Here is a 27,815-nt window from a genome sequence, read left to right on the forward strand (position 1 = left end):
GGCACTAAGGGCTGCTCGCCGGAGAAACAAGATGCCTCAACCTCCAGTGAAGCAGGAATTTCTCAAGCCTCTTCCCCCACTGCCAACTTTACTGGACTTCATCCCTGGCATGATCATCCTTCCTTCCTCACGCCATCAAGAGGATGTTCTCGAGCCATCTTCTCCTCAGAGCACATCCAATGAGGGTGACAACGTTAAAAGCACTCCCCAACGGTCTAAGCAAGGGAAAGACCTAAAATACTCCCTGCACATGTCCAACTCTGGTGATGATGCAAAAAGCTGCCCATATCGGTTCGATGAGAGGAATGACCTTAAACGTTCCTCACTTACTGACCCTTCTCCTTCTTCTTCTTCTGCTTCTCATCCTTCTTCTTTTATGTCACCTACAGGTACAACCTTGAAATGTCCAGACTTTGAGGATCTTGACAGAGAACTTGAAGGAACCAATATAAGTAGGATGCAACAGAGGCGGTTGAAAAAGACATTGACCCAGGCAGTTGGATTCTTAACAGTTGCTGACACCCTAGCAACTCGAGCCAAGACACAACCATCTTTTTCCACTGAGAAGCACAAGAGGTCAAAACCAAAGAGACCCCAGTGGTCGCCTGAGCCTAACTTTGAGCAGAGGTAGAGAGAATCAAGAGGACAGAGCCTCTATTCTCAAGAAGCTTGCCACATGGTACAAGTCTATGAAGTATCAGCCAGTGCGGGACAAACACTATAGACGCTCGTGCAAAGACTGTGTGATTCATACAAGGACGCTTCTCGTCCCACAATCACTGAATCTCAAATTCCCTATAACTTTCAAGACAAACTCCTGCAGCCTAATATGCAGTGCATGTTTAAGGTAGACCCTTTGGTTCTTCAATTTGAGAAAAGTGCAGAAATCATGACCTACCCTGGAGCTCTATTGGAACGGAGATGTCAGGATCATGGGTCTCCGCACTTGAGGTTAATGAAAAGAGCTCTGAAGACAATGAGGAAGAGTTGTAAGAGGCCTCAGAAGAATGGGAAAAAGGCGGTCAAGCCATAGTAGATGAACTTGAGGAGATAAATATAGGGGATGAGGTTGATCCCAAACCCACCTTATGAGAAATCCCTTCCTCAAGTACCCTCCTTATTCATTCGGAGCACTTCTATCAGCCAAATAAGTTATTAAGACTGACCACAAAATGGCACAGAGTCAAGGAGCTAAGGTTCAAAACCAGGAATAGGAGTACTTCGACCCAATATGTTGGGAAATCGAGCAGGTAGAAGATTGGAGAGAGCCCACCACTAATTTTCTAAAACATGGTAGACTCAGAAAGATCGCGTCGAGCACAACACTGTGCATTGAATGTCTATCAAATATACCCTCCTTGAAGGAGGTGCTCTCTTTAGACGATCATTTGACGTTATTCTTCTTAGATGTGTGGACCCACAAGAGGCAAATAAGGTGTTGGAAGAGGTACACTCAGGCATCTGTGGATTACACCAGTCTAGTCCTAAGCTCTATGAACGAATACGCATATTGGGGTACTATTGGGCATCGATGATTGCTGATTCCTTAAACTATGCCAAGAAGTGTTAGGTGTGACAAATACACTCGAGCCTTATTCATTAGCCTCCAGAACCCTTACACCCTACAGTGGCATCATGGCCCTTCTCACAATGGGGTATGGATATTTTAAGGCCTATTGATCCTCCTTCGGCAATGGGTTATGTCTTTATTCTAGCCGCAACAGATTTTTTCTTCAAGTGGGCTGAAGCACTCCCCCTTAAGCAAGTTCCTGAGACCACGGTGGCCAACTTGGTGCTACATCACATCATATATCGGTTCGGAGTACCTGACTAGATTATATCTGACAACGGCCCTCAGTTCAGCAGTCATCACATCGATCGCTTGGTTAACCACTTCGGTTTCAAATGGAGGTACTCAACTATGTATCACCCTCAAGCCAATGGCTTAGTCGAGGCTTTCAATAAGACCCTGTGTAGCGTTTTAAGGAAATCAGTATCAAAGATTAAGAAGAACTGGCACGAGAAGCTTCTTGAAGCCTTATGGGCCTATCGCACTACCGCGAGAAGTGCCACCGACTCCACTCCTTAGTCCCTAGTCTATGAGGGTGAAGCCGTTTTACCTCTTGAAATTCAAATCCCTTCACTGCATGTCGCTATACATCAAAGGCTAACCGAAGATGAGAGAGTCAAACTTCGGTATCAAGAATTGGATGCACTTGATGAAAAGAGGTTAGAGGCTCAGTAGAACCTCGAACTCAACCAAGGGAGAATGAAGAGGGCCTTTGACAAGTCAGTCACAGTTCGCTCATTCGGCCGTGGGGATCTAGTTTTAGCCATCAAGAGGCCGATTGTTATGCATGGGCGGCGCAAAGGGAAGTTTGAACGCAAGTGGGAAGGTCCCTTTATAGTCAAGAAGGTCTCGCCAAAATGGAACTTACATACTGGCACATCCTGATGGAGAGGAGGCAATGCCCCCTATCAATGGGCAATACCTAAAGAAATAAAACACGTGATGCATACTCAAAAAGACTCAATGCGTGATATCAAAGGGTTAAAAGGGTGGTAAAAAGAAAGCAAACAAGACAGTTCAAAAAGCCATAAAATCATTTCATTAAAAGAAGCTACAAGCCAAAAAGCCCATTATTAGGGAGGTTACAAATTCATCATGCAGTATTCCTCTAGTAAAGAGAATAGTTGTGGTAGAATGTGGCTCTTGCATCTGAGGAAAAGAAGACGGTTGACTCCAAGCGTTGCTCTTGCATCCGAGGAGAGGATGGTTACAGGCCAAAAATCTCTCTCACCATCATAAGCGTCGCTCTTGCATCTGAGGAGGAGACGACAGTTACAAGCCAGAAGTGGCCTTCACAATAAGAAAACGTGGAAGCGCTTTGATGGGATATACCTGACATACAAAGTAAACTCCTCTAGAAACTGGCCTATGATGGAGAGCATACCCTATTCACGGTGAGTGCCCTTCCACAGAACAACTTGGACTTTACTGTTGTGCTGGAGGACTTGGCTTCCAACAAGCATCACAAGTCAGGCCTTACCATTGGTCACCGCCCTTCGCCAACCACAGTCATTGTCGTGCATGATCACAGTAGAACACGATTCACCGTCGTTCATCAAAGAATCGAGCAAACAGCAATAGTTGCTCATGACTAACGTTAGGTGTGTCATGTTGCTAGCCATGTGTGACTAAGGCACTAGCACTACACAAGGCTGACGTCGGTTGTGTCTTAAAAAAATTAACGTCAGTTGTGTCTCTGAGACCCAGCTCCGACTGCGTATCCTAAGGCTAGCGTCGGCTGTGTTTCTGAGGCCCAGCGTCAGCAGCGTGTCCAAAAGGCAGACGTCGGTTGTGTCCTCAAGACCCCTTGCCACAGCGACTGTTCACCTTCTGGTGACCGTTCGCTGCCAGTGACCCTCCGTCTCCCCGTGACTATTCACCTCACAGTGACCCTTCGTCTCCTCATGACTATTCACCTCTCATTGATCCTTCATCTCCCCATGACTATTCATCTCTCGGTGACCCTTCGTCTCCCTACGACTATTCACCCCGATGACCCCTTGTCTCCCCGCAACTATTCACCTCGCAGTGACCCTTCGTCTCCTGGTGACTGTTCACCTCCCAACAACCCTTCATCTCCAAGTTATTGTTCCCCTCCTCGCGACCTCTCGGTGCCTACAAGTTCTTCCCTTTTTTCCTTCTCCAAAATCCCCGAATCCACGGTCGGAACCTTAGCTAGCCAAAAAACAGCTTCCCTACTTCAAACCCCGGCACAAAAAGCCCCTGTGCTCCCTGTGTATGTCTGATAACATTCTCTCTTTTATCCAGAGTCCTCTCCTTCTCCCCGGTAAACTCTTAAAAACTTCACGAAAGACCTACGTGCTTGCCAAAAATTCATGTTGGAGTTTCTTCCCTCTCTCTCACTGTGAAACTTACCATTTTTACCTTCGGTGAAAAACAGTACAAATGGGGTTTACGCACTTATATAGGCAAAGCTTCCCTAAAGTGCCCCCCACAAATCAGGAATGTCAGTCACGTCCTAGAAGGCTAAACGGTGATCGGCTGGATAGGGTCGTGCTCAAACCCGAGGCCTGAATGAAAGTTCACCACTGCCCATGAAAATTCAAACAACAAGGATCAGGATCGCGTCAGCCTTGTTCCTGAGGCCCCAATACTAACCCGCACCCATTGTTGAATGTGTTCTCAATGACCCATCTTTGACTGCGTTCTGAATGACCCATCACTGGCTGTGTTCTCAATGACCCATTGTCGGCTGTGTTCTTAACGACCCATTACCGGTTATATTCTCAATGACCCATCGCTAACTGTGTTCTCAATGACCCATCGTCGGCTGTGTTCTCAATGACCCATTGCCGACTGTGTTCTCAATGACTCATCGCCGGCTGTGTTCTTAATGACCTAGCACCGGTTGTGTCCTCAATAGATCAGCACCGGCTGTGTTTTAAATGACCTAGTGCTGGTTGTGTCCTCAAAGACCCAGCGCCTGCTGTGTTCTCCAAAGCCCAGCGTCGGCTATGCCCAGTGTCTGTTGTGTTCCCAAGTTTATCGTCAAGTGTTTGCCACTGCGCACGTTAGCGCCACGTGTGTTGCCCTCTCCCGTGCTAGACGTCGTACGTGTCAATGCTTCTACTTCTCAAGCCTTCTGACATGTGTGTTACGCTCCTCACACTAGCACCACGAATGTTCTAGCGCAGCAAGTGCTTGGTCACCACTGTGTGTGTCCTACCACTATCCCTAGTAGGGTTGCAACTAGGTCGTGACTCATGTTCCCCAGTGGAGTTTCATCCAGGTCATTTTATATAAGACTCGATTGGTCATCCCTAATGGAGCAAGCCACTGTCCCTCATCCTCAGTAGGAACTACACCCGTACTGTAGCCCATTGATCTCCAGCGGAGTTAAGCTCATGTTTACCCCTCCAATCTCCTGTGGGTCAGTCTCGCACCAAGCTGTCTCATCCCCAAGAGTCGGGTTACCTTCTATGAGCCTATTCCTCATGAAGTTCCATTTTTCACCTGCGGGAGTCATACATGTCCCCTAATCCCCAGTGAAGTCTGCTTCTCATCTAAAACCCATGCTTGCCTTAATCATTTTATTCTCAGGGAGTCAAATTACTATCCACCGACCTATTCTCCATGGAGCCTAACCTACTAGGCAACCCACACAATGGTATGTGCTGCATGACCTTAAACTGCACAGCCTTGGTCTAGGTGCACGACCCTAAATTGCATGGTCCAAACTACATGACCCTAAACTATAGCGGAGGTCTAGGTGCACGACCCCAAATTACATGGTCCAAACTATATGACCTTAAACTATAGCAGAGGTCTAGGTTTACAACCCTAAGTCCAAACTATATGACTTTAAACTATAGCGGAGGTTTAGTTGCATGACCTTAAACTGCATGGTCCTAGTTACATGTCTTTAAACTGCACAGCCCCAGTCCAAGCTATATGACCTTAAAACCTTAGTGCACGTCATAGCCTCATGATGATACAAGTTTTAGCACCATGGTCCAAAGTATATGACCTTAAGCTATAGCGGAGATCTAGTTGCACGACCTTAAACTACATGGGCCTAGTTGCATGACTCTAAACTATGTATCCACGATCCAAGCTATATGACTCTAAACCATAGTGCACATCCTGGTCGCATGAAGTTAAACTGCTTTCCACAGGTTTTGGAGGCATGACGTGAAAACGTGCCCCCACATACATGCACATACCCTTTACGTGCATCTTCACACACATCTTCTCAAACCGGCTCGTCCATGTGTGTGCATCACCTTCAGCACCTCCCCAGTAAATCCATTTTCTTTTATTACCAGTTATCATTCCCCAGTAAGTCTCACCCATGCTCACAAAATGGCGAGCCATCCCGCTATCTATACTCGCTGTCAGTTAGTGGGTCACCACCTTCCACTCACCATTCATACATCATCCATCTTTCACAAGTAGCCTCATGTCATCTCCCCAAAGTTAGTCAAAACCACCACCATACTCACTCCATGGCCTCCACGGACTGCCATTCATCTCCACTATGATCCAGCTGTATGACATTAAACTGTAGTGTACGACCTAGCCGCATGACGATAAAAGGCTTAGCATAGGTTCTAGAGGCATGACCCTAAACACGCCTTCACAAAAAGAAAATAATAATAATAATAATAACGGGCACGGTGTATACCTGGACAAGGGAACTCCATGAGTAAAAATGATGGATGGGCATGGTCACGAAACCATGAGTAAAAGAGTTTTGTGAATAAAAACCCGGGCACAATGAAAACCCCAAAGAGCATCGTGAATAAAAATGGAAAATAAGGGTGGTGGACATGGCCGAAAGGTCATGGGTGAAAAAGCCTCAAGTAAAAGGAAGTTGATGAAAACCGTCTCTACGGCGCCGCTTCCCAAGTTCAAGTGAAAATCCGCAAAGGACGCTTGGATCAATAAATAGGTTGATGCAGCACTCGCCTCAACCCACACTCAGACAATACTAGGACCTCAAACATACAAGCTTCAAGAAAAAGATTCTGACAGCCTGAGTCCATTCACAAGAAGGACTCGAAGAAAAAAAAACTCGCCAAAAAGGCAAGACAAGTCTCATGAAGAAGAGCACTATTCCCACAAGGTCGCTAACACACTTCAAAGATCTTGAAGATGCCCCAAGAAAGCCAAGTTAGCCATGACTTTGAACCTGTCACGTAGCAATTAGGATTGAATCCTCAGCGGTCGCCTCGAAAGAAGAAGAGAGGTATCTTGAATATTGAAACCGCTAGTAGTGGGTAGGGGTTATACCCAAAGTTGGTCACCTCGATAAACTGTGGTACCTTGCTCGCCAAGGAATATCTGATGCACAACGCAGACGGACGCCAACCAAAGGCCCTTCAGAAAACCATCCAGAACAAAAAACAAATCCTCGAAATGCGGACCAACACCAGAAGATACAAAAACCTAGACTAAATGGGAAAAATGCCCTTCGACATGGCACTCTACTACCAAACGGGCTTGATTCTGACCAATGAGGTCCGTACAAAATCCTCAGCTGTTAGAATCACAAACAGTCCACACGAGGGTGAGGACTTTGATAGGATCCCTCAAGAACAGTCTTTCCTCCCCCTAGAGTCTCTACGGATGGACCTGTACATTGTAACCAAACGTCTGAGCATCCTTGTTGTAGCATTACAAGAATCTCCATGGCGTTCACGTGGTCCTGTGGCTAGGAAGAAAAGAGGTAATAAAGCTGAAGGAAATTTTCTGAATGTTGTCCTTCTCGCTTCCAAAGCACAACATTCAACGGGGCAAGCTGTTTGAAGAAATTTTTATGCACCTTGAGTCCCCGATGCGGAATAAAGAGGAAGCCGGTCAATAAAGCCTAATATATAGTGGAATTATTGACAGTCTCATAATTGCCCCAGAATGGATAGGAATGTTCCTAAGCACTTCAAAAGGTCACCTACCAAGTTTTGTTGTAATCCGACATGTCTAAGGTACTACAGTGCAAACAAAGAAGCAATTTTGGAAAAATCAGCCTCTAGCACCCTGAAACGGACCCCGTAACTAGAGCTCTGTTTTTAGTGCGTCAAATTGTTGTGGGACTATCGTCATTAGATTCTTTAAGGTCGAAAACCCCTATGGATCACGTTTTGGCTTAATCAGGCACTCTAGGACAAAGTTATGGGTAAAATACCATAAAGGGAATGGCTGCACACTATTCTCGTGCGCCCTCTCAGCACCCAATCACCATTAAAGGTGGTTATTTTCACAGTTTCTAGCAGTGACTTCAAGGGCCCATATCTCACTTGTCTCGAGTCGAATCGCACTCAAATTTTATGAGTGTCTTCGTCTCTTCAAAAAGAGCGTTTCAATATATGGCACGTCCCATGACGATGTTTGAGTAGGGAGAAAAGCTAAAGAGAAGTTTTTGATTTGTGAAGAAAGTTGCAGAAAAATTAGTAGCGACACGCCTCTCTCGAGTAGCCAAATCAAGGCGCTTGCGTATCAGATTGACATGAGATCAATTCCATCATGTGCATAACGTCTAGGGCTATCTTTGGCCTGAATCCCATACATGATGAATGGTCGGATTTTGCATACGAAGCCAATAAAGCCGCTGTAAATTTTAGAGCTGGAATTCTAAATTCTGACCAAAACTTCAAAGTTGCAAAATCTTCATTCGGGCATGAAATCGAGCTACGTTTATTGTCATACGTTTCAAAATTTTCAAGATTCATCCAAATTTCAGGTTGCATGATCGTGGCTTAAAAACACAATCCGTGGCTCGAAGTTGGTATCAAATCGACCATCATGCCGAGCCCAATAAGAAAATAATCATCTTTTGGTCAAACAGGCATCAAAGCAACCCCGTATCATCCATGAAAGATCACGCAAGTTCTAGGGCAGCAACATGGACTGTTTTGGAATTCCATCTATTGTTAGGCACGGGCAAAACAGTCATTTTACACCCAATTTTAGAATTTCTTTTAATTCAATTAAATTGTAATTATCATCAATTTAGGTAGTTTTTATGGATCCACTTATGTTTGGGCTCAATTCTATAAATACATGTTAAACATAATTGTTATAGGACCCTTGATTTTTCAATACTCATCAATAAAATTTGAGAGTTTTCACATTCAAATTGTGGGTAGGTCTTGGAGAAAGAGAGGAGAGAGAAGAAAAGATATGGTACTCTTTGGCACCAACCGATAAGAGAGGAATTAGGGTCGAAAGGCGAGACTCACCTCACGTGGTCTGGGATGCTCTCGGACTGACTCCCGTGGGTGCCCTCTTAGATCACAAAGAATTCCCCTAGCCTTTTGGCCAGTTTGGAATCATCTCCCTTAACCTGTTTTCTTCTTACCTTATGCCCGAGGGTACCAGCAAAAGTCTTCTCTCTCCTCTCTCTCTCTCTAAGACATGACCCAAAATCTGAAGCAAAAAGTAGGATTTTTATTGATGAAACTTGGCCCCTTTACATGAGGTGCGTGCTTGTTTATATAAAAGTGGGGCTTAAAGGTGGGTGTACAATCAAAATTTGATCTAATTGTCAAAAATTAGGCATTAAAATAATTAAAGAAAATCTAAGAAAGTGGGGTAAAACGATGATTTTTCCCCTGCACCAACAATCCACAAATCTCCAATTAAGTCCCTGTTGTGCCAAAGAACTCTTGCGATCTTCTCGGGTTCTGTTCGGCCGAAAGATGACTCTTTTCTTGATCAACTCAGGAATACGGTCGTTTTGATACCACTTTCGAGCCACGGATCGGGAATTTGGGCCACGCGCAATCTTTGTTTAAAGACTACACGCATTCTTGATTTTTTTTCAATGATTTCTTCGCTGAATATCGACAAGCAAGTCGTCGTGAGCGTTTGGCGACGAACGTGGCTTGATTTGGTGCCCGAACAAAGATTTTCCAATTTTGATCTTTTAGCCAGAATTTGGTTTCCAGTGGTCGAAAAGTGCAATAACTTTGTATTCATCGCACGTTAAATCTGACATTCCATCACGTGCGAGGTTCGGTCCTGATGAAGATGTGCGAGGTTCAGCCCTGATGAAGCTGTGAACCTTGAGCTCATAGTGGGTCTGATTTCGAGTCGATCTGACTTGCGAGCGTCATGATGTGGCCACTCAATCGAGGTGTGATCCTGCTAGAAAACCTGCAACCTTGCCTTGAATCGTGATCTTCTCTGGTGTTTTTCTCCTGGCTCAGGTCACGACATGGGTCGTGCCACATATCAAAATGCTCGAGTTGACGAGACGAACATGCTCGTAAAATTTGAGCTTGATTCAGCTTGGGATGAGAGAGATACAGTCTTTCAAAGTTAAGCCTGAAAGTCATAAACACAATTTCCATTAATGGAAATTGGTTTATTGAGGGTGCACGGTAATAGTGTGTGACCTACCCATTTCGGGTAATTTTGTCATAGTTTGGTCCAGGAACGTTTAATCAAGCTAGAACTTGGTCCCTCAAGGTTTTTAGACGTTTTAGATCCAATGGAGGTGGTCTCATAATCATTTGACGCTCTGGTGATAAGGTTGTAGTTATAAGGTCCATTTCAGGGCGATAGAGGCTGACTTTCCCAAAACTGTTTATGTGTCTACACTGCCTTAAACTCGTCAAATTACGACAAAAATTGGCAAGTGTTCTTAGGAGATCTTTATCAACATTCTTGATCCTTCTTTGGTCATTCTGGGACTCTTGGAAATTTCTTTTTTGGATCAAGGCTTATTATCCTACATCTTCTCTTTATTCTGCATCGGGGATACAAGGTGATGAAAAACGCCTTCAAACAGATTGCCCCGTCGAATGTTGTGCTTCGAGAGAAGAGGGAAGGACAATATTCGAAAAATTACCCTTCAGCTTTATTATTATTTTTTCTCTCCTGACCACACGAACGTCAAAGGAATATTCACATAACGTTGTAACCAGGTTGCTCAGAAGTCAGGATGCATTTGTTGCAAATCCGTTCGTGGAGACTTCGGGGGAGAAGGGACATTGAGGGATGATTTTAAAATCTACACCCCGTTGGACGTTTTGGCGGCATTGTTGGTAGCCACACCAAGTTTTGCAGGATGCCTGATACGATAGTTTCTTGCCTGTGAGGGATGATTTTAAAGTCTACACCATGTTGGACGTTTTGGTGGCAGTAGAACCGGTGAGGGATGATTTTAAAGTCTACACCCCATTGGACATCTTGGCGGCATTGTTGGCAGCCATACCAGGTTTGCAGGGTGCTTGACATAACAATTTCTTGCTTGTGAGGGATGATTTTAAAGTCTACACCCTATTGGACGCTTTGGTGGTGATAGAACCGGTGAGGGATGATTTTAAAGTCTACACCCCATTGGACATCTTAGCGGCGTTGTTGACAGCCATACCAGGTTTGTAGGGTGCTTGGCATGACAGTTTCTTACATGTGAGGGATTATTTTAAAGTTTACACCATGTTGGACATTTTGGCGGTGTTGTTGACAACCATATCAGGTTATCTTTGACAAGCAGAATACCTCTGAGGTCCCATCCTACTGAGTCCAATCGAGGGCTTTTTGTTGGCCTATCCCGAACGTCTTGTCTGGTTAGGGAGAGTTTTGGTAAGGCGGCCTCGAAAGGGCTCTACCCTGGTTGTTGTGGGCAGGTGTTGACTTGATTTGACAGTTTCTTGCCTCGTGGATGATCTTGTTTTTGGGTCCCGATGACAGGGTATTCTGCTATCGAGGATTTTTTCTTGAAATGCTGGTCCCAGCTGTCTGTGAAGACGAATGCTGCATCAACTTGTTTTATTGGTCCAAGTGTCCTTTGCAAGTTTTCACTTAGACTGCGGTAGCGGTGCCATAAAGATGGTTTTCACCAAACTTCCTTTTTATTAGGCATTTTCTTACCCATGGCCTGATGGTCATGTCTGCCTTTTTTGTCCATTTTTGCTCACGATGCCCATTTCGGGTTTCCACCGTGCCTGGTTTTTATTTACATAATGCTTTTGCTCATGGTTTTATGACCATGCCTGTCTATCATTTTTACTCACGCCGTTCCTTTTCAGGTTTACACCACACCTGATTTTTTTGTGGGGGCGTATTTAAGGTCATGCCTTCAGGACCTGGGCAAAGCAGTTTTAACGTCATGCAATCAGGACGTGTGCTACAATTTAAAGTCATGCAACTTGACCGTTATAGTGGTGAATGACGGTCTGTGGAGGCCATGGAATGAGTATGGTGGTGGATTGACTCATTTGGTGGAGATGGCGCGAGACTATCTATGGATGACGGATGGTGTTTGAATGGAAGGTGGAAAATGGGTGACCCACTAACTGACGGCGAATATGGATGATGGAATGGCTCGCCATTTTGTGAGCATGGGTAAGACTCACTGGGGATGAGTGTGAGGAGAGGCCGACATGAAAAAGGTATGTGTGCAATGGAGGGGGCACACATGTGTGGAGGCATATTTAAGGTCATGCCACCAGGACCTGAGCAAAGCAATTTTAACGTCATGCGGCCAAGACATGCGCTATAGTTTAAGGTCATGCAACTGGACCTGTGCAAAGCAGTTTATCGTCATGCGGCCAGGACGTGTGACACAGTTTTAGGGTCATGCAACTGGATCGTTTGTGAGAAGCAGTTTAACGTCATGCGCCCCGGATGTGCACTATAGTTTATGGTCATATAGCTAGACCGTTTGTGTGAAGCAGTTTAGCGTCATGCAACCAGAACGTGCACTATAGTTTACGGTTATACAGCTGGACCGTTTGTGTGAAGTAGTTTAATGTTATGCGGTCAGGACGTGCACTGCAATTTTAGAGTCATGCAACTAGACCGTTTATGTGAAGCAGTTTAACGTTAGGTGGCCAGGACGTGCACTATAGTTTAGGGTCATACAGGTAGACTGTTGCACAAAGTAGTTTTAGCATCATGCGGTCAGGACATGCACTATATTTTAGGGTCATACAGCTGGACCGTTTGTAAGAAGCAGTTCAACATCATGTGGCCAGGATGTGCACTATAGTTTAAAGTCATACAGTTGGACCGTTGCACAAAGCAGTTTAATGTCACGCGCCCAGGACATGCACTATAGTTTAAAGTCATACAGCTGGACCGTGGATGACTCTCCATATATGCGTGTCACCAATGAGGGGTGGACTCACTGGGAGATGTGAAGTGGATTAGGTTCCATGGGGAATGGGAATGTGGATGGTGGTCTGAATCACTAGGGATGAAATGGTGGAGACCATTTATGGGCAGTGGGTTCAGGTGGTGATAGTGGCTCGGAGGGAGGATAGTAGGCAAAAATGGATTCACTGGGGAATTAGGAATCAAGGGTGGTTCCTTGCTAATGGTGGAAAGGTAATGGGACCTACTGGTGCGCATGAAAGTGCATGCAAAAGGCATGGGTACTACGGAAAAAGGTTGCGCAGAGGTCATCACGGCGCATACCATAGTGGAGCACGCACAGCAGCAAACGTGCTCGACGGTTGAGTGCACAGAAGCATGCGGTGTGGACATGCGCAACGGCAGTCGTGCTACAAGAGGCATGTACGACAACAGCTTGTTGAAGTTAGAGACGCATGGCAGTAAAAGGCGTGCTCGGTAGTGAAATAGCGTAGGACAGTAAGAGGCGCGCTCGGCAGTGAAAAAGCGCACGATAGTAAGAGGTGCGCTCGGCAGTGAAAAAGTGCACGGCCGTAAGAGGCAGTACATCGGGTTCGGGCTCGAGGCTTAGCCCGACCCTGTCCAACTCATTATCGTTTGACCTTCTGGACTTGGCCGTCCTTTCTTCTTTGTGAGGGTCATCTTGAACCCCTGGGTATAGAAGGAGTTTGAACCCCTTTTACTGTTTTACCTTGGTGAAAATGGCAAAGGGGCTTGAGCACTGAGAGGGTGAACTCTGGCTAGCAGTGACTCTTTCGAAGAGAGGAACTTGCCAGAAGGAAGAAGAAGGTCCGGCAGTGAACTTTTTCTAGTGAGAGGAATGCACCAGAAAGTGGAAGAAGCAAGTAGGGCAGTGAGAAGAGTGCTCACCGGGAAGAGAGAAAAGGGTGGCAGGGCCTTTTTTCATGCGAGGCCTGTCGACCGCAGTGGCAAGGAGAGAACCAGAGCGAGTAGTGTTTTTCCGGCAAGGTGGACATGTCGGGAAGTGTTAAAGGGAAACTCTAAGGGAGTTGAAGCCTTGTAAGAAGGTTTTGCGCGGTGTTTTTGGGAATTCAGGCAGTCAGAGCTTTGACGATAACAACTTCTGGTGACAGGGAATCCATCTAGCTTCCGTCTATTGAGGCAACGAACGGTCGCCGTTCGCTCATGTGAAGGGAATAGCGTGCTAGCCATGTGTCATCTGCACAGTGTGTGCCAGCTGAAAAGATGTTCGTTGCAGAGTCGTACGTGTGAAGGTGATACATGCAAAAAAGGCAAAAGCATGTCACGCGCAGCGGTAAGAGACGCATGGCAAAAAGCTACATTCGTTTGTGAAAAGTGCGCACGGCAGTGAGAAGCACACAGCGATGAAGAGGGCGTGGCATTAGAACACACACGACAGTGAAAAGCGTGCGGCATCAAGAAACGCTCACGGCAATGAAGAGTGTGCAGCATCAAAATGCGCACGGCAGTGGACAGCACGTGGCATCAAGAAATGCGCACGGCAGTAAGGAGTGTGTGGCATCCAAAAATGTGCACGGCGGTGAGGAGCTCTTGGATTTTAAAGATGCGCTAGGCAGTGAGGAGCGCTCGGCTCTAAAATGTGCATGGCAGTGTAAAGCGTGTTCTACAGTGAGAAGTGCACATCTTTAAAACGCGCATGGTGGCGTAAAGTGGGCATCAGTAAGTTGCACCTGCTTGTGAGGAGAATGGTTGAGCACTCGTAATGAGGGCACCACCCTCATTCTAGAAGTTAAGAATCTTCCCAAAGTCAGGGAGTTGGGGACTAGTGATTTCACTGGTGAGAGTTTGGTTAGGGGGGACCCGATCTGGCTTACAAAGCCTACGTGCAAGCCACACTAGCCTCTAAGCATCACCTTTATCAGCGAATCGATATGTTTCGAAGTTCATGAAGATGGTGATGACAACGTTTTAGATGAAGAGGTTGGGGTTGGACTGCTCCGTTGTCTTCATCGGGAAGTGGCTTCCAGTGAAAGCCTTCTTACTCTTGGGAAGAGGATGATCAAGACAGAGGGGCTGGTATGGTCCCCTATTGGGCTCCGAGTGCAGAGGGAGCATCAGTTTCTAAAAGGATATACTTCCTGAACATGCAATGTGTTGCAACTTTATGCCAGCTTTCTCAAACACGTTGCCCTGGAGAAAGCAACCCAGTGCTTAGCATGGTATTTTGACCGGTGCTCCAACACTGTCAAGGCACTGTTGAAGACATGGAGTCATGTTAGAAATACATGGCAAGGCAGGGGTCTCTTTGATGGACCTTCATTTATTGGTGGTCTATCGTTAATAGGGGGGCGATGTACAACGAGTTCGTGCCTCAGAACTCGGTCATCTTTGGCAAGGCGTCGCTAGGTGGTGAGGCACCTCCTGTAGGCCTTAAGGAGTTGTTTGAGATCTATCAACTCCTTGCCTCTCAATTTGATCCTGTGACTGTTACTGACTGGGTGCGGTTCTTTCATGGAGAATACCCTAATGAGGTTGGATCAGATTACGGTCCTTCAGGGAGGAAGAAAAACTCTAGGAGAGAGGTGATTCCCCCATCTTACAAATGCCAGTCTGTAGATGATGGCGTTTTTCTGGCTGCTTACTTAGCCCTATTTCCCTGCAAATTTGTCTTTCCCGAGGGAACATACATAATTCGTCCAAGCACCTTATATATTGCTTGCGACATGGTGAATGAGTAGCAGTATGCCCTTGCACAACCAGTCTTGTGCAGTATTTTCCATGGGTTGGAAGCCGTGTCCAGGGGTAAATCTTACAAGGGAAAAGGAGGTGGCCTCCTGTTAGTAGGGGACGAGGCTTTTCCTAGTGACTTTAAGATGCCCTTCTCTATCCATTATGTGTTCGGGTGGCTTGCAACCTACTTTCCAAATACTTATACCAGGAATATGACTTTGGAGGAGCATATGTGGCCTCAGCTAGTGAAGATCGCAGGGGAGAGGGCTATTTTTCTTTCCCCCGGGCAAGAGCGAAGCTTATTTGGAAACGAGAATATCCATATGCAGCGAGTCCCCTTTCCTGTGGGGAATTTTACAGAAAACACCTTGGGGTGCCCCGGGAGATGGCAACAGATGCGGAGTCGCTGCAAATGTTCATGCTGAAGGAAGGGTCGAGGATGGTTTTTGACGATCGTTGTTTCATTTTTAATGGGACGAAGGTCGTAGGGTTCCTAGTTATGAGGGGTGTCTCGTCCAAGACCTGAATGCTTTTATAGGGAGCGGCTCCCACAGTACCCCCACCGCAGGCTCTTCGTGTGGTGAGACCTCAGGGAAGCCCGCACCACCTCAAGGAGGGAAAAAGAAGAGGAAGCGTCCTATGTCTGGAGATGCTTCTAAGTCTCCATAAGTTGTTGCGCCTTCTCGGAAGCGGAAGAGTACTAAGCCACCTATGGTGCTTAAGCAGGCGGCTAGTAGTCCCTCTCCTACTAACTCAGAGTCTCAACAAGATCATGTTAGCACCTCCGAGACTATCATGATTTGTTCAGATCAGGAGACAACCTCTGACCCTAGAGTGGCGTCACGGGTTCAAGAGATGGGCCCTGTGATAGTTAAGCCTGTGCATGAATTGACTATGGCTCCACCTTCTCCATGCAGGATGAGTTTGGACCCATGCCCTGAGGAGCATGGCCCTTCAGAATTAGGAGAGGTAAGCGAGGTTGCAAGTAGGGCCTCTGATGAAGTCCCCACTACCATTTAGGGAGACATGAATGAAACTGATAAAGGATCTGAGCAACATGAGGGAGTTGCCCCGGGTATTGTGGGTGACGAAGACCCAAGTATGGTAAAGGGAGAAAGGTTCATCCTCAGTGAGCAGCCTGTAGGGATCATTTAGGGTGCGAGCGATGAAGGCCCGAGTACTTCTGTGGGAGGAGGGCTTAATGCTGACGAGATGCCAGAGCAACATGAGGCAGTTGCTCCTGAGGCTGTAGAGGTTACAGGCAATGAAGGTCTGAGCACTAAAGGGATAGGCGAAGCTGACCTTGGCGAGCACTCGGGCACAACTGCCTTAAGTGAAATGACAGAGGGTGCAAGGGATGAGGGCCCAGACACTCTTCGAGGGGAGATCGCTGAAGATACTAGTGGTGCGGGTTTCGAGCTCGCACCTCCAGAGGTGGCTACAGACATGGCTATTGTTCCCTTCAGGGTGATTCCTCCTACTGAAGTGAATCTGGTCACGGCTTCTTCAACGGAAACTCCCTCAGCCGAGGTAGCCCCAGTTCCTATTTCATCCCTGACTGTGGCTCGAAGTGGTGAAGATTCGAGTGTGGCCGCAAATATGCTGCCAAGGGGGCGATCTCTCGTGGAGCTTGGCCCAGCAATTGCCAAACTCAAAAAGTATGCCCTTGCATTACGCACTATTGAGGGCTACCTAGAAGTCTTCGACAAATTCGATTGCCTTATGAATGAAATAAAGGGCCGAATGACAAGGGGATTACAATAGGAGGCAAAAGCAAATGAGCTAGTTTCTTTAGAGGTGTCACTGACACGCTGTCATGAGAAGGTGGATTCCTGTGCATAGAGAAAGGCTGTTGTGGCCACCCAGCAATCCGATCTTAAGCAAGAAGCCAAGGCTTGTTTTGATAAAATAAAGGCCGTAAAGGACGAGATGCGGAGGCTGAAGAGCGAGTTCGATGAACTTATGAGGGAGATGAAACAGAGGTCTTAATGCGGCTCTGGGTGCAAATCTTTCAAAACTTGTCCACACTATTGAGTCAGAAACTGCCTCCGCGGCACAAGAGGCTCAGAGGGTGTCTGAATTAAAGGAGCGCATTCAAGGGACCATGGTAGCACCCGAAGAGCCAAAGGCGAAGACTAATGATGCCATTAACTGCTTCTAAGAGCAGTTTTACTTCTTTTTCTTCCTTCTCGTTTCAGTCCTTTTGATTGTATAAACCTTTTGTATACATATTTTACCTATACATGAATGAAACGCCATCTTTTGTGTTTCGCTCCACTGTCCATACCTTGTGCCTCTAGTATGACAGTAAGGAGCCCTCCTTCTTGACTTAAACTCCCTTTCGGGTTTCCATTTAAGTTTATGGGGGTGTGTGCCTTTTATGGTTTTCACGTGACCCCAAATGATGATTTTTGTGGCAGTTTTGCTCGTGATTTTTGCTCCACGTCTGCCATTTATTTGACGACTTTTGCTCGTGATAGCTGATGATGCTACCCTGACCTGTCATCATTTTTTTTTGTTTCTTTTGACGCTTTTGACTGTGATGCCCTTTCAGGTTTTTACCACATCCATCTTTTTGTTTAACATTTTTTCCCACGACGCCCTTTCGGGTTGTCATCATGTCTATCTTTTTTAGAGAGAGAGAAGAATAGGGAGAGTACCCTAGCCCTTCTTTTATAGTGTGTCATGCTGCTTCTATGACCTCAAATGGAGCGACGGTTCCCTTTTCACCTCTGAGTCCTTGATTAGTCAAGGGCTCATAGTTCATCGTCTTCATGAAGCGATGAGCTTGCTGCCTGTAGATACTCCAATCAGGAGAGGTTTTGGCTTCTGGAAGGGATGGACTCTTTGAATCCTCATGTTTGTCATAGCTTTCTAGCACAAATCCCTTCAAAGGTTTCAAGGCTGTCTTTTGGGGTGCTTCTTCGATTTTAGCTTTCCCTTTTCGCAAGGTTTCCATTTGGTTCTGAAGACCTTGCATCTCTTTTTTAACCTCAGCAAGAGTAGCCTGGCTTTGATGGTGAGATGAGGAGTCTTCTTTTGGCTTCTCTTTGCCAAAGACTTGGGATTGCGTTGAACTTTTAGGGCGTCGCGGACCTGAGCTAGTCCTTGTGCCAGATAAGGGACACCTGCCTCTCTCAGGGAGGCCGAGATATTGAGGACCTTGCGTTCTTGCGGTCGTGATGCTTCTTCCTCAAGGATTGAAACAAGGTAGTGCAAGACCTTTTGTTGGTCTGGAGTGTAAGTGACCCTTGGGGTCAAAGCATCTGCTTGCATGACCTCCTTGGGCTCGATGGCAGCTACTGGTTCGATGGCCGATGACTCTGAACTAAAAGAAGGGAGAGTCTCATCTTCGGGGAAGGTTGGTAATGCTTTAAGGAGAGGACACGGAGTATTGGGGTGAATAGAGGTCAGAGGGAGGATCTTGTCAGCTTTCTCTTCTTCTTTGAACATGTCCAAGAGTACTCGTCCTACATCTTCAGCATCTTCATGAGAGGATGGTTTTGCTCTTCTTATAGACCTTTGATCGTCATGTTTGGGTTCTTGAGACTGTACCAGATCTACAATGTAGTACTTTGCATCGGTGTAATGCATCTCGGAGACGAGGAATGGCCTTTTATCAGCATAGACTGCGTATTGCCTCCCATCCCTACTCTACTTAAAACATTGATGGAGAGTAGACGGAACCACTCTTTGATCGTGCATCCAAGGGCGACTGAGGAGTATGTTGTAAGAGGTGTCAGTGTCAATAACATGGAATAGGGCATGATCATTTAACTCACCAATCTTAAAACGAAGGTGAACCGTGCCTGCTAGCTTTTCTCCCGACTGATTGAACCCCTGAACCGTGATGTTTGTTGGTGTGAGGTCATTTGATCCTAACCCTAAACGAGTAAGAATTCTTCTTGGGAAGAGGTTGATTGCCGATCCTCCATCTAGCATAATTTGACTAACGCGACATGCATGCAATTCGTCGGTCACAAAAAGAGGCCAGTTGTGGTACTTCCCTCCCAACTGAAGGCGTCTTCTGAGAAAGTGACTGTCAGACAGTTGTTCAGGAGAGTGGGGTCAACCTCGATGGTTTCTCCTTCAGTCTCATATACCTCTGGGTTAGAAAAAGCTTGAACAAGGGCCATTCGATAGTCCCTTAAGAGCATAAGGGCGTCATAGATGCTAAGGAGGCAGGGAGTTTTCTCAAATGCCTGATGACATCATACTTGACCTTATCATCACCAGCCTTTTGAACTTCTTAACCCACCACAGGTCTGAGTGGTGTGGAAAGGTGAGAGGTAGGTTTAAGTAAAGGAGGACTATTTTGGGGTATCGACCGACTTTGCTGTGCAACCGGGTTGATTTGAATAGGTTGTGAGGTTTGGGATGGCGAAGGTTGTGCCACCAGACTTGGTGCCGACTGGCCAGATGATGGAGCCGAGCCCAGTATGGACTGGCTAGATGGAGATTGAGGGTTTGGAAGTGAATTGGTGTTTGTAACCAGTGGTGGTCCCAGGTATTTGAGAAGTGGTGGCAGACTAGTTTGGGTATTAGGGAATGGAAGGAGTGGCTGACCAGGATACTTTAGGAGTTTGGGCTGTCAAGGCTTCTGGACGGGCAGCTACAACTTCCTGCCTACTCTTAGACTAATTGGGTTAGCATTGGTTGCTGCTCCAGCAATCTGCATCGTGTGGCAGGCTTCGTGAGAATGGCAGCTTTGTCCTCTCGACTCTTTCAGTCGTTGCTCGAAGTCGGGCTCAGGAGGTCATTAGGGCCTCTTAGGCTTGGAATTCTTGCGTTGTTTGGGAAGCTTCTCAATGGTGGGAGGATGCTTTGCATTAGTTCTGGATGCAAGAGCATCAGCAACTAACAAGAAGCTGGCTGCTTGATCCACTGTCTTTTTTAGCTGCCTCCGTTGTCGTCTGTTAGTGTTGCAACTTTTTAGCTCTTCGTTGAGAGCTTCAAAATCTAGGCATTCGCATGTTGTACCTGCAGAAGATGTGTTAGCAGAAGAGGAAGAGGGGCTAGAAGAGTCAAAGACAGGAGGAGGGGAAGAGCTTTTAAGGTCATCACTCAAATTGGTCCGATCTGAGTAGCTTTTAGCGTCATCACCGGAATTGGACATGTGCATGGGATCTTTTAGGTCTTCACTCTGCTTGGACCGTTGCGGGGTGCTTTTAATGTCATCACCCTTATTAGACGTTTTGGAGGAGAGGAAGACCCAAGAATGTGTGCTTGACTAGACTGTGAGCCTTTATCCACCAAAATTCTTGAATTAGGGAAGAAATCCCGCAGAATTAGTAATGGATGAAGGGGTCCAAGAAACTCCCCCATGTTCTGGGGCTGAGGCGTTTTCTTCCTATGATAAACAGCCCTTGGTGCTTGTCTCACTTTACCTTTTTCATGCACAGGGATAGGCTGATTAGGCTCATACTGCTTATGAGCTGGCTTTGCTTGGTGGACCGTTTCCCTTCTCATGGACCTATTTCGGCTCCGCCCTCGATAGACTTGCCATGGTTTGGAAGTTGAAGGTTCATCTGGATCAGAGAGCTCATGCTGCACATCCCCAGAGGAGGTATGTGGTTAGACGACCTCTAGTGATGGCGATCTGACATAATTGCCTGGTATAGGGGCGGTGAAGTGCCTTTCTTGTACTTTCTCCTTCATTATGGCTTGAAACGCGAAACACTCATCTAGACCATGACCTCGTATCTGATGGTATGGGCACCACAGTTTTCTGGCTCCTAGAGGGAGGTGTCTGGGCTATACGGATGGCTTTGGTGTGATGACCCCAACTTAGAGCATCATGCAGTACAGCGCCTGGAGAAGATCCGTCCTATTCGCTTTCTTCTTGCATTGTCACTACATGAGCTGCTTCAGTCGTCTCGAACGCCTTCTTGAGACTTTCAAGTTGTATCAGCCCCTTTTGGATCAAAGCCTCAATATGATCCTTGAGGGTGAAGCAATCTTTGACAGGGTGTCCCAGTATCTTGTGGTAAGCACATTAGTTAATGTTGGTGATGAGACCAGCTTCTTCTGGCTTCTTCGACTCCGATAGGAAAATCATCTGTTCTTCTAGCAGCATCCGAAGCAAGGCTGGGACCCACTCCTTATTGAAGCTATAAACTTTGGTTTTCTTCTCTGCCCAATGATCCTTCCCATAGAGGTTCGGAGGTGGAGGCACCCTATTGTAAGCCTGAGGTTGTTGTTGCCATGCTTGAGGCGTGGTTTGAGTAAATGTTGGGTTCACCCTTTTGGAGAAGTCCAGAGTTTGAGGGGAGGCCTTCTTGGGGTCTGATACAGTGACGACAGCACTGACCACCCCCTTCTGCTGGTTGCCCCGTGCATTGAATCTAGCATTGCCCGAGCTACAATTGTTTCCCCCATTTGATGACCGTGCTTAGGGCCGACCATGATGCTTGAAGAGGCTTTCTATATGGACTGATTTAGAGATCAGGTATGATATGATTAGGTATGATATGGAAGAACGAAATCTTTGGCCGCATGTTGCATGCGTAGGTTTGGACTGCATCGATCTTAGGCATGGGATTAGCTTGGTGTGTAGCGAGATTTCTCCACCTTGCAATGAACTGACAGACAAGTTCATCTGGTTCCTGGGTCATTGTGAGAAGATCGATAGCCTGAACTTCTCTTTCAACCTCATAGAAGTGTTTGTAAAATAAGTGCTCCATTTCTTCCTAGGCCTGGACCTAGTTTAGTGGTAGACGAGCATACCACTTGAATGTTGGTCCGGTAAGAGTCTTGACAAACTGGCGAAGAAGAAGTCCCACATCAGTTGTCATTTCTTGACATGCCGAATAGAAAAGGGTGATGTGCTGATGAGGGGAGCTCTTGCAGACGAGCCTTGTAATTAGGGGGAAACGGGAGCAGTTCAATATATGAAGGATAGGGCTTCTGATAAAGGGTCGAGCCTTGTATGCCTGAAATTTGCCTTCCTCGCAAAATGTGGGTGCCCATAGTGCTAACGTCAGCTTGAGAGACTTGACGAGGGGAGGAATGGTCATGTGAAGAAGGTGGCTATCTCAGGACTAGCTCAATTGGATGAGGAGAATTAGTACCCTAACTGGATGAGTTCCCAAGCGGTCGAGTACTTTCCATGAGCTCGATCTTGTCCATCATTCTACGCATCATTTGTTCCAATCGGTTCATTCGATCCTCCTAGTCATCATTACGGTCATCGATCACCATCACATTGACCCTCTCCTCAGGAAGATTAGTCTTTTGAATGGTCAGCGTCCTGCGTTCCTTCCGAACGGCTGTGGTAGGTCGTTCAGCAAGGGTTCTACATGCCCCAACTGAGCTCGAGCCTTGTATGCTGATTGGGTAAAGGCTGGTTCGCTATGGTCTTAGGATCGTAGGGGCTGCACAGTTGAGTCGTCTCCTGTGACGCTAATGACCATGCAGGGTCCTGGTCCTTCTACCTTAGGTTCTTCTCCAGACTGTAGGGGGTGGAAGGGATTTTTTGCTAGCAGGTCAGCAAGCTTGCTTGCCCCAAGCTTCTTAGGTTCTTCCCTTGGTGCTATTCGTATGCCCCTGTCATGTTTGGCTCTTAGGCTCTGGTGTACCTCCTTCCAGAATTGAGACCGGGAATGGTCTTCCGTCATGGAACCTGATAAGGCCATCTCCATAAGGTGCGAAAAGGGATGCGGGCCAGAGATGGGAACTAGCTCTGGCTTGCGTATAGGCTTGGGGAGAAATGGAGGATGGAAAACCTCATCTCCCAAAGGAGTCTTGCCTCGTGCTCTCTTATGAGCTCCAAATGTCGGGCTGATTGGGAGAGGGTACCGCAGGAGGGTACTCTTTGGAAGGGCCTTCGAGTACCAAGTCCTGAGCGGTTCAACCGATGGAGAAGGGATAAATGGGGGAGGAGACAGCTACCAATGACCTCTTGGTAAGGAGCTCGATGCAGCTTATGGTGGTGGCACATGTGCGCCCTTCGAAGAAGGGTTCCAGGCAACCTGAGGGTCAACCCGGGCTCAAGCAAGGTGTTCAGCCTTAGTTTGCAGAGTACCACAAAGCATGTGTTTGTGAGGGATTGACCTTTTGGCCACCCCTCACAGAGTGAGCATGTGTGTGTTAACGAGGGGGTCCTGTGACAACTAGGGGGTCGTTTCTCATGTACTAGGCTAAGCACAATCAAAGGACTGCATCAAGTAGTGCGATATGTATGCATCAGGTATACGAGGCCTGGTCTGAGAATACTCGAACTTGGACAGTGGTTAGAGGCAGCCTGAAGGTTGCCCCGAAGTGTGACTCTAGTGGATGGACCACAAGCCTTAGTGTGCGTGTGGGAGGTGGTGGCCTTAGGACCCCCTTCTCCGTGTGTCAAGCCTCTTGTTACAGAGGCCCGATGTAGAAGAACATGGGGGGTGGCCTTTCGGTGACCCACGGGAGCATTGACAGCTGGGCTGTCATGCGCAGGAAAGGAAGGGGTTGCCTTTCGGCTGCCCCAAGCAGTATGACCGGCAAGTGACTTGCCTGTGGCAGGGTGCATGTGGTGTGGGGTGGCTAGTTTGCCACCCATGGAAGGTGCTTTGATGGAGGGTCCACCAATGCTAGAAGATGGGGAGTGATGGACTTTTGAGTTCCTCCTCGCACCAATCCAGGTAAGAACCTGGGAGCATGACACCGGGTCCTCGCTCAGAAAAAAGGTCAGGAATGAGGTTCGAGGAACGTATTCTCGAGAAACATTCACGAGTGTGGGGATCATAAAATCCCTAACTCAGATGAACGGAACAAGCCAGAAGACATGCGTGTGTTAATAAGCAGGAAAACAAAAGAAAAGCAAGGCCAAACAAGAACGATCCAACGATGGGGTAGCATGTCCCCAGTGGAGTCGCCAAGCTGGTTAGATGCCTCGATCTCGCCCTCCAGATCAGCTCGACCTGGTGGCGTGGTTTCGGGTTCGAGATGGACTCGAGACCTGAGATCGCTTTCTCGAGAACCGTGCGAAGAAGGCATGGACAAGAATACCAACCGATGAGAGATGAATTAGGGTTGCAAGGCAGGACTCACCTCGTGTGTCGTGACATGCTCGGGCTGACTCGCGCGGGCGCCCCCTTGAATCACTATCTTCTCTCATGTTTTTCTCTTGTCTTGGGCCACTACATGGGTCGCGCCACATATCAAAATGTTCGGATCGACGAGACGAATAGTAAAATTTGAGCTTGATCCGACTTGGGATGAGAGAGATACAGTATTTCATAGTTGAGCTCAAAACCCATGAACACAGTTTCCATTAATGAAAACTAGTTTACTGAGGGTGCACGGTAATAGCGTGTGACCTACTCATTTTTGGTAATTTGGCCTTAAATTGGTCTAGGAACGTCTGATCAAGCCAAAACTTGGTCCCTAAGGGTTTTCAAACGTTCCAGATCCAATGGCGATGGTCCCCTGATCATTTGATGCTCTGATAATAGGGTTGTATTTATAAGGTCAGTTTCAGGGCGATAGAAGCTGATTTCCCCAAAATTGTTTATGCGTCTACACTGCCTTAAACTCGTCGGTTTACGACGAAACTTGGCAGGTGTTCTTAAGAGACCTTTATCAACATTCTTGATCCTTATTGGGTCATTTTGGGACTGTTGGAAATTTCTTTTCTGGATCAAGGCTTATTATTCTACGGCTTCTCTTTATTCCGCATGGGGGATGCAAGGTGATGAAAAATGCCCTCAAACACCAAGCTATCTCAACAGGTTCAAAAGCTCATATGAAAATCTAAGTATTAGGGTGGTTTGATAGTTGGACTTTTGGAAAGTTCATTTTTGGGTTAGAAATAATTTAGCATTTTACTCATTTGCAACCTTGTGCTTCAATCCATCAGAGATGCATTATCATTTTTTCTAAGCTTGGAGAATGATTGAATTACATTGGGTATTTTCCCATTCATTTGAAGATTTCCTACCACAATGGATGACACCATCCCTACATCCCTACCCAAAATTGATCTTGTGGTATAAAAAGTGATGATCATATTGAGAACTTGATTAATGTAGAATTAAAGAAATAACCAAGGTTTGAAAATTCGACCATCCGGATTGGTCATAACTTTGTCCAAGAACGTCTGATCAAGCCAAAACTTGATCCCTAAGGGTTTTTAGACGTTCCAGATCTAATGGCAGTGGTCCCATGGTCATTTGACGCTCTGATAATAGGGTTGTATTTATAAAGTCAATTTTAGGGCGATAGAGGCTAATTTCCCCAAAATTGTTCCTACGTCTACGCTACCTTAAACTGGTCGGATTGCGACAAAACTTGGCAAGTGTTCTTAGGAGACCTTTATCAACATTCTTAATTCTTCTTGGGTCATTCTAAGACTGTTGGAAATTTCTTTTCTGGATCAAGGCTTATTATCCTACAGCTTCTCTTTATTCCGCATCAGGGATACAAGGTGATGAAAAATGCCCTCAAACACCAGGCTGTCTCAACATGTTCAAAAGCTCATATGAAATCTAAGTATTAGGGTGGTTTGACAGTTGGACTTTTGGAAAGTTCATTTTTTGGTTAGAAATAACTTAGCATTTTACTCATTTGCAACCATTCCAACTTGTGCTTCAATCCATCAGAGATGCATTATCATTTTTTCTAGGGTTGGAGAATGATTGAATTACATTGGGCATTTTCCCATTCATTTGAAGATTTCCTAGCACAATGGGTGACACCATCCTTACATCCCTACCCAAAATTGATCTTGTGCTGTGAAAAGTGATGATCATATTGAGAACTTGATTAATATAGAATTAAAGAAATAACAAAGGTTTGAAAATTCGACCATCCAGAATGGAATCGCTCGATTCGATTCCCATCAGGATCGGGAATCATTGATGGTAATCCATTTCGCATCATATATTGGAAAGTGGCCGCGTCCCCCTGCCCCCCCTTCCCCTTCCCCTTCCCCTTCCCCCCCTTGAACCGGTTAGATCATATGTAAAGCTAGAACCGATCGGTTCTATTCTGAACCAGTTTGAAAAAGAAAACTTGGTAAGTGCATTTTTAAAACGAGGGACAACAACCTAAACTAGATTTTTAATCTAAAAAAACTATTATCTTTACGTGAACTCCACCTCATGCATTAATGAGGGAGAACTCATTGCGACCCCACCTTTTAACTCGACGTGCAACTCATTGCATGAGGATTGAGTGTGGCCTTTTTATGAAGGCTTTGCATGCTCAAAATTTTTGATCTGGGACAAATCTTCCTTCCTACTATGAAGGGGTAACTAAATGGGGTGTCTTTACCACTTCTATGGGTGATTAAATATGTCTTTACCACTTATATGGTTGACTAAATAGGGTGGTAGAAAAATATATTTTGAGGTAAATAAACCATGAGACCATTTACCTTTGGTACATGGATGTCATAATTACTTACAACCCCCCGATGTGAAATCTGATAACTTAGGTATATCACAAAGTTCAAGAAAATTTCTTTTGAACTTTGAGCTTGATCAATAAAATAAATGTAGCCACCCAATTTCACATCCAACAGTCAAGATTAATAGTGATCATCTTGTACCAAGGGTAAATGGTCTCATTATATACTTTCTTAGAATTAAATAGGCTGGGTAGAGGAATAATTTTTGCGGTAAATAATGAAATAAAGTAAGTGTCAAAACAAAGGAAGTTTTGAGTTAAATAACAGTAACTCATGCAAGCATAAATTTATTTAAGGGTGTGATTTGTAGAAGGCCGAGGCCCAAAAAAATCAAAGTAAGGCGCACCTTCAAATAATGTCGAAAGATGTTGTTTCAGTATTGGAAATCTTTGTGATGATCTAAAAATTTATTTTTCTCTAATTATAAATTTTAAGCTTACAAAATAGTGCAAATTGATCCGATCTATGAACATTTGAAAATCTTGAAAATTGATGGTTTGAAAATGCATTATAAGATGTACTATTTCCAATACTTGAAATCTATTTTTTCTCATGTCCATGCATCGCGAGGTCAAGATGATCAATTTGAGGAATTTTGGGCATCGAAACAATCTCCTCTTGTGAAATTTTTAGGTGACCCTTATTGATTGTTTAGGGCCTTGTCCTTATATAAAAATTTTCTTTTATTTATTGCTTTTTATTTTCATAAAAATATGATTACAAATCTTGTCATTTCCATTAAAATATGGTTACTAATTCATATTTCGAGCCATAAGCAAACTGGTTTTAGGGAATTTGAGAAATCATGTTTTAAAAATTAATAATTTTCTGAATAAATGTGGGGCTTTTGATCCATATAGTTTATTGAAGCATATGGTGTGTGATTCAATCTTCTTTTTTTTCCCTTTTTTTTTTAATTTTCTCAAAATATATGTCATATTTCATCTTTAGTGAAATTTTGTTTTTTTTAAATGTCATGACATAAAAATTTATATAGTTTATATTTATTTTTAATTTTATGATATGGAAGTCTCTTCCAGTATGTTTTTTACTCATGTTTGATGTAATATTATAATATTATAATTA

This window comes from Amborella trichopoda, chromosome 8, assembly GCF_054954075.1.
Source record: "Amborella trichopoda isolate Santa Cruz 75 chromosome 8, AtrichopodaSantaCruz75HAP2 v2.0, whole genome shotgun sequence".
In the NCBI taxonomy this organism is placed as follows: domain Eukaryota; kingdom Viridiplantae; phylum Streptophyta; class Magnoliopsida; order Amborellales; family Amborellaceae; genus Amborella; species Amborella trichopoda.